Below are 6,999 nucleotides of genomic sequence, written 5' to 3'. Positions count from 1 at the left end.
CTTCCCTCCTCCCTTTTTTCATTACTTTCTTCCAGAATAATTCAGCCCGAAGGCCAGCGGGGTCAGGCGCCACGCAGGGCCGGTGCAGCCGGAGTGCTGTGGTCGACCCGAGAGGGCCTGGGGACCAGGCGCAGAAGGTGAAGGGCTGGCCACCTGGAGGGAGGGATATGGCTCACGGGAGAACGACCAACGGCCAGGAACCCCAGCTCTGTCCTAACCAGCCTCTCAGTCACGGACAAGAAACTCTGAGTCTCGGCTTCAACAGAATGAGTGACTGGCCTCGATCAGTGACTTTTATACTCTGGTGGCACCTGGGAGCCACAGAGGACAGCAGAGGAAAGACCAGGACAGAGTTCCAGCCTCCTACAACCCTGTTCCTGCAAAGACGCTCCATGGTCTTCTGTTCCGTGATTCATTTTTGTTTGACCCCAGTTTCCTTTGGTAAAACAAATAATTTGAAAACCCTACATTTTAAAAACTAGTCAGCACGGCCATTTTATCTCTGGGGCTTGTGCTTTAATGTTTTACGAGATTGTGTGCACACTCTTAGGGAGCATCGCTGAGACCCCCGTGAGCAGAAGCGCCTCAAACACAAGAGGGCTTCTCTCTGCGTTTACACCAGGAAATCGCGTGAGTTCCTGCAGCATACCCACAGTGTGCACGTCCACACCCACGTCAGCAAACACTGCTCCTGCCAGGAGGGCACCCAAGAGAGCAAATCAACTTAGCTAAAGCCACTGACAAGAAGAAAGATGATCTAAAGTGTTGTTCGGAACATCATGGACACTCTCAACCTCTAAGAATATTACACACACAAAGGAACACACATGCACACACATATGCATATACCTGCATATACACGTGCACACATACACACACCTGCACAGACACATGCTCACATCACTACGTGCATGCACTTCTATGCACGCATATCCCTGCCACATGTATGTATGCTCACGCACACACCAGCACACACAGAACAGTTGCACAGCAGCCGATCTGATTGGTGGGACCCCAGGCAAAAGATTTGGACCAAAAATGCTATTAGAATTCAAAACAGTGGTGGTTGGAAAGTCGATTCCGTCACAAAGTTGCAGTAGTTAGAACCGCAGTTAAGACCCGAGATTTCCTAAGGTATTTATTTCTGCCGCGGTCCAGGGACCACATACATATTCACAGGCACACAGTTCTGTTATGTTGTCAGGTGTGGAAATAGAGACCAGGGGTCCCGTTTCCCAGCTTGGTGCTCTGGACTCTGCCCCTCTCCGCCCCGAGAAGGCCCGTGGCGTGGTACCGAAGGACCATCTCAGGAATCCAGGGGACAAAGAGCGTGCTGCCTTAACTAACAAAGTCACAGGCCAACAGTGACTCCTGCCACGTTTCTCTTTATTTCTCTAGCTGCCAAATAAAACAACAAATGTAGACTTCAGTCAGGGGCAGACTAGTGGAAAGGCTTACAGCAGAGGGAGGGGCCCTGCAGAAGGAAGAAGTGACTATGGCAATAGGAGGCCCCTGACCTCTGACCCTTGACCCTGAGATCTACAAGCCTGTCTAAGGTCAGCCAGAAAGGACTTTCTTTTTATGGGGCCGAGAGAGAAGGGGTGGGGGGAGGAGCAGGAAGCATCAACTTCCACATGTGCCTTGTCCAGGCAAGTCCAGAGTTTTGAACCTGTGACCTCAGCGTTCCAGGTCAATGCTTTATCCACTGCACCACCACAGGTCAGGCGAGTAAGCTCATTTGGGAAGAACCAGGCAGTGAGATGGATGAGCAGTGGACTGGCCAGTGGACCAGAGGCTGTTTTACCCTGAGGTCAGCCCGTTTGGGTGGGGGAACTGCTGAGAAGGGGTGGTTTGCTGCTGCAGGCTGAGGGCGGGGCACAAGTAGGGGCTGGGCTACCGGAGAATCTCACCAAAGTCTGGTTAACAGCATTTTGTTCAGATCGATCCCAGACAGTTCAGCTAATCATTTATGAGGCAAACCATGGGAACTTGGAGGGTCTCGTCTGGCCCCGCCCTAGGTAGAGAAGGGGGTCATCCAGAGTCTCCACCAAGCCCTCCGGGAAGGGAAGGCTCCCCGCAGCAAATCTGTTCCAGGCAAAGGGGGTGGGGGGACCTCTGAACAGGGGTAGTTTTCCAGGGCCACAGGGTCCTGGTGAGTCAGTGTGGTCAGAGCGAACTGCAGCACTCATTGGTGTCATGGCTTTCTCTTTTTTTTAAAAAAAATAAAACATTTTTTCCCCAATTAGTTTACATTCAATATTATTTTGTATTAGTTTCAGGTGCAGGTGTCATTTCTAATCACCAACCCTGGTTTTCCCACAGCACAGCCCGCCCTCGGAAAAGGGCTTTGTTTGGGAAGAGGAACTTATTTTGCAAGTCTCCTCTATTGAACCAAGTCTAAAAGTAGGACCAGTGGTGGGGACATCCCTTCTGATAACTGAGACAATACTGATTTTAAAATAATGGAGATCCAAATCCCCCACTTCTTACAACTAACTATTTCAAAATCCGTTTGTTTTTCAGGCTGCCCTTCTTCCGGGCTGTGGATAAAGGACAGAGTTTCCTAAATCCTGTCCCATGGAAGCCCGATTCAGGTAGCAGCTGAGACCTCCCTACTTCTCAGATTGTTTCATTTACCTGGTTTAGACCTTCAGTTCCACAACTCATATGAACCCTCCCCTCTCCCTTCCTCGCGTATTATCGTATTATTGGGGACTTCTGCCTCGTGGACATCTGTCCCTCCCTGAGCCAACCCGGACGGAAAGCCCTGTGCTTCCAACGTTCCCACAGAAGCCTCACTTCTGTCGTGCCTTGGTCAATCTAATACAATATATTTTAATGAAGATCGAGGGGGACAACACATTTCACATTGTCTCCCGCCAACTTGCTGTTTCTCACTCGCTCAACTTGGGCGAGGGAATAGTTCGCCCCACCCCCAGATTTCTGTATAGCTTTTATTTTTCACCCACAAGCTCTTGACAGCCTCCCCCCCCCCCCGAAACAGTTTATGGCCACTGGAGATTTCCTGAGAGTTAGGTTAAGCGTGGCCCGCTACCTACACCCATTTCCAGACACACACTACAGCTCTGCCCTTCGGTGCGGTCCAGACCACAACGGCAGCATCACCTGTGACCTGCACAAGTGCAGAGTCTCAGCTCCACCCAGACCACCCTGTTCACAACATCTCCAGGTGATCACAGGTACATTCAAGTTTGAGAAGTGCTGGTCTGGAGAGTGAGGTCAGTGGGATCAGTTCCTTTAACTCGGGAGTCACCTGGTGTGGCGGACTGAATTGTGTCTCCCCTTCCCACAACCCCCCAAATTCATGTGCCCCTAGAACTTCAAATGCTGTTATTTAGGATAAGGGTGTTTTGCAAATGTAACTAAGTTAAAGATCTTGAGATGAGATCTTCCTAGATTGAGGAGGGGCCATAAATTCAATGGCTGATATCCTTATGGCAGATAGGAGAGGGACATTTGAGAGAGTCAGTCACAGGGGAGAAAGCCAGGTGAAGTTAGGAGTGACGCAGCTACAAGCCAAGGACTGCTGACAGCCACTGGGAGTTAGGAGAAAGGTGTGGAGTGCATTCTCCTCCCCAAAGGAACCAACCCAACCGACACCTTCATTCTTCTCACCTTCAGAGCTGCGAGAGAATCAATTTCTGTTGTTGAAGCCACTTGAGTTGTGGTCTTCTGTTACGGTAGCCACAGGAAGTCAATACACCCGGTGAAACCCGGCATTCGGTTGTATGCCTCAGTCTGGGTTTTCTTTCCACTGGGTCATATCCATCCTCTTTTCTCCTCAACCCTGAGCTGGTGCCAGCTCTGCAGTCTCCTGTAAGTATGGTCAGGCTGTGGTCATGACCCTGTCCAACTTGACCACTACTAGCCTTCTCTCACACACACAGCTTCTTCCTCCCCTCTCCCTTTAGCTCCTGGGTTACATCTCTCCCTTCTGCTTCTGCCTGCTTCCTCCCCGAGCCCTCGCTCTTCCTGCGTCCTGTGGGTCCTTTAGAATCTGCCCTAGCCTGCATTCTCTCTACTCTCAGTCACTGTTCTTCTATAGAACTTCATTCTCTTCCTTTATGGATTATAATGCCCATCAGCCCTCCAGAAAGTCCTGTTGATTATGCTGGAAAATACAGGATTGGGGAAACTCTCAGGAACACATTCATTCCCCTTATCTCCTCCCACATTTGGGTCAGAGGGAAGGAATCCTTTCTCTCCGGTGCTCTCTGCTTCTTTAAAGACCTCTAGAGCACAGGACGCATGTACACATGCGTGTGTACACACCAGTTATTCCGAGGTCTTCCTTCTGAGGGGAGCAGTAGCTCATTCATTTTCATTCTTTCCTTCTCTGTCAAACGGGTCACATTCAGAGCAGAATGAGCTGACAGCGGTTTTTAGCTCATTTGTATTCTTTTGTTGGAAGACAGTTTCTTGTTACCAGGACCATATGTCATCTGGCCATGTAAGAATTGCAGACAGTACTAATTCACCTTCAAGATTAAGCTGTTGGATGTGGATTTATTCTGGTGTCTTGTGCTTTAACATGCTCCCCACTTTAGAGTTTGCTGGAGGGGTCACACTCAGTCACTGTGGTTCACTGAGAAGTTCCATCTGAGCCTGACAAATTGATGCTCTTATCAATAAGAAGCGTCTCTCTTTATAAAGTCTGCTTAATCTGATATTAATATAACCACGCCAGCTTTCTTGGCCTTAGTGTTCATGTAATATATTTCTCCCACTTTTTAAAAGTAATTGAAATGTGTCTCTCGCAAACAACCTGAAATGGAGTCTTTTTTTTTTGCATTTTTCTGAAGCTGGAAACAGGGAGAGACAGTCAGACAGACTCCCGCATGCGCCCGACCGGGATCCACCCGGCACGCCCACCATGGGGCGACGCTCTGCCCACCAGGGGGCGATGCTCTGCCCATCCTGGGCGTCGCCATGTTGCGACCAGAGCCACTCTAGCGCCTGAGGCAGAGGCCACAGAGCCATCCCCAGCGCCCAGGCCATCCTTGCTCCAATGGAGCCCCAGCTGTGGGAGGGGAAGAGAGAGACAGAGAGGAAGGCGTGGCGGAGGGGTAGAGAAGCAAATGGGCGCTTCTCCTGTGTGCCCTGGCCGAGAATCGAACCCGGGTCCTCCGCACTCTAGGCCGACGCTCTACCGCTGAGCCAACCGGCCAGGGCTGAAATGGAGTCTTTTTAAAATCCATTTGACCAACTCTGCTTTTTTAACTGGAGTGTTTAGTCGATTTTCATTTAACGTAATTCTTCACAAGGTTAGATTTCAGTCTCCCATCTCGGTACTTGTTTTAATATGTGTATACTTTATTTGTAGTGGAATTGTTTTTAAGTATTCACTTTTTTTTTTTTTCCTTTTTCTGAAGCTGGAAACAGGGAGAGACAGTCAGACAGACTCCCGCATGCGCCCGACCGGGATCCACCCGGCACACCCACCAGGGGCGACGCTCTGCCCACCAGGGGGCGATGCTCTGCTCATCCTGGGCGTCGCCATGTTGCGACCAGAGCCACTCTAGCGCCTGGGGCAGAGGCCACAGAGCCATCCCCAGCGCCCGGGCCATCTTTGCTCCAATGGAGCCTTGGCTGCGGGAGGGGAAGAGAGAGACAGAGAGGAAAGCACGGCGGAGGGGTGGAGAAGCAAATGGGCGCTTCTCCTATGTGCCCTGGCCGGGAATCGAACCCGGGTCCTCCGCACGCTAGGCCGACGCTCTACCGCTGAGCCAACCGGCCAGGGCCAGTATTCACTTTTATTAAGCATCACTGTAAACGTCACATGAATCACCCACCCTTGAAGAACCATAAAATCCGCAAGTTATAAGGGATCTTTAAGGCCACTTAGTGTGACTACAATTGGTGGAAGAGTTCTTCAGAGATATTGTATATGAAAATCCACAGGTGAACTAAATCCCCACCTGACCAATAGTTCTCAGAAATCATGACAGTCCCCTCAATCCTTTTGTTTCAGGTCCTTCCTGGAGACTTGGGGTCCTCCAGAGACACTTCCCACAGACTTTCACGACAGTTCTAATTTGGGACAAGGGGAGATTACTGCAGGCTCCCAACCCTTTCCCCGTCATTTCCAATTATTCAAAAAATAAGTAAGCTTCAATGTATCCTGCATCTTCCACGTGCAGACACAATGATGGCACAAAGGGGAGAAGATTCAAGGTAGAGACCCCGACCTAGGCCTTTGGAAACCCCAGCCTAAAGGAACTCTGAACATTTATTTTTGCATCAGATAATTGACAATATTGGGACCAACATCTCTCTCTGGTTGAACTTAACTTTTATTTTCCTTTTGAAATAAGCAAAGAGAAATCAACTTCATGGCAGCAGGAGACCTAGAGAGCCACCAAAGGATTATTCTGCTGTCCCTTTTTGCTCAATAAAAATAATATTAATCCAATTTATAGATATATTCATACAGGTTATAGTACTTTTTAAGGTGATGAACAGAGAGAGGGTCATAGGGCTACATAGACAGCGTGACACAAATGAGAATCGCAGGAAGCCATCTGAAAAGGCAAAAGGACAGGTCCTGCTCCATCCTCCCTGGGAAACAGGTGGCTCAGCTCTGGGGCGAAGTTTTCTCCTAAGAGCTCTGTAGGCATCATGTGTTCCATTTGGTGCAATAATGAGAACTATATATCTCCGAGGAAGGTGCACACAGGTCCCGGTGGGACTTGCTTAAGAACTCTATGACAGCCACAACTGACTCTTTCAATCTGTCTCTCATTAGAAAGCAAAACTCATCCATTTCAGAAAGAGTGTTAAGAGACCTATAAAGTAGATTTATCACCATGGGGCTTCTGGACCACCTGTGATTCACTCTCATTTTAATAAAAATGGGAACTCCCAGCCGTGTTCATTGCTCTCTGAAACCAGATGGTCATCTCCCTTTTCACAGGCTTTGGCTTTTGGGATTTGGGTGCAACTGGAAGAATGCATAGGCTTTACAGCTCAGAGGGAAAA

General features: G+C 49.3%; 1 non-coding gene across 1 annotated transcript; it reads right to left on the bottom strand.

The window, feature by feature from the left end:
* Window positions 1–5,117: 5,117 nt before the first annotated feature.
* Window positions 5,118–5,193, bottom strand: TRNAS-AGA (transfer RNA serine (anticodon AGA)). Its single transcript has one exon. It is a non-coding gene; the product is annotated as a tRNA-Ser (tRNA).
* Between the last annotated feature and the right edge of the window lie 1,806 nt (window positions 5,194–6,999).

Source organism: Saccopteryx bilineata, chromosome 7, assembly GCF_036850765.1.
Source record: "Saccopteryx bilineata isolate mSacBil1 chromosome 7, mSacBil1_pri_phased_curated, whole genome shotgun sequence".
Classification (NCBI taxonomy): Eukaryota; Metazoa; Chordata; class Mammalia; order Chiroptera; family Emballonuridae; genus Saccopteryx; species Saccopteryx bilineata.
Note: the sequence above shows the minus strand (reverse complement) of the source record. Positions and strands in the feature narration are given on the sequence as shown.